This window comes from Calidris pugnax, unplaced genomic scaffold, assembly GCF_001431845.1.
Source record: "Calidris pugnax isolate Ruff unplaced genomic scaffold, ASM143184v1 scaffold96, whole genome shotgun sequence".
Classification (NCBI taxonomy): Eukaryota; Metazoa; Chordata; class Aves; order Charadriiformes; family Scolopacidae; genus Calidris; species Calidris pugnax.
In genome coordinates, this window is record NW_015090866.1 from 247,953 (window position 1) to 248,335 (window position 383).

At 71.0% G+C, this 383-nt stretch overlaps 1 protein-coding gene across 1 annotated transcript in view; it reads left to right on the forward strand.

The window, feature by feature from the left end:
- LOC106889906 (low affinity vacuolar monovalent cation/H(+) antiporter-like) overlaps positions 1–383 on the forward strand; it is an 8,114-nt gene that overhangs the window by 1,620 nt on the left and 6,111 nt on the right. The window lies entirely within an intron of this gene.

Genomic DNA, 383 nt, shown 5'->3' on the forward strand with positions numbered 1-383 from the left:
TCCCGGGGGAGGGGGGTGGGCACCGAGGGGGTCCCCCCTTTCCCGAGCATCGCACCGGGTCTTGGTTGGGGGGGTCCCGCCGTCCCGGGCACCTGGGGGTTCCCCACTTCCCTCCCGAGCATCCCACCGAGGGGTCCCCCACCCCTTCCCGAGCATCACCTCGGGTCCTGGGGGGGGGGTCCCCCCATCCTGGGCATCAGAAGGGTTCCCCCCACCATCTCCAGTGTCACACCAGGCATCGGGGGGGGGTTCTTCCATCCCGGGCACCTGGAGGGTCCACCTCCATCCTGGGCACCTGGAGCATCCCCCCCTCATCCCGGGCATCACACCAGGTGTTGGGGTGTGTGTGGAGGGTCCCCCCCCCCATCCTGTGCACCTGGAGG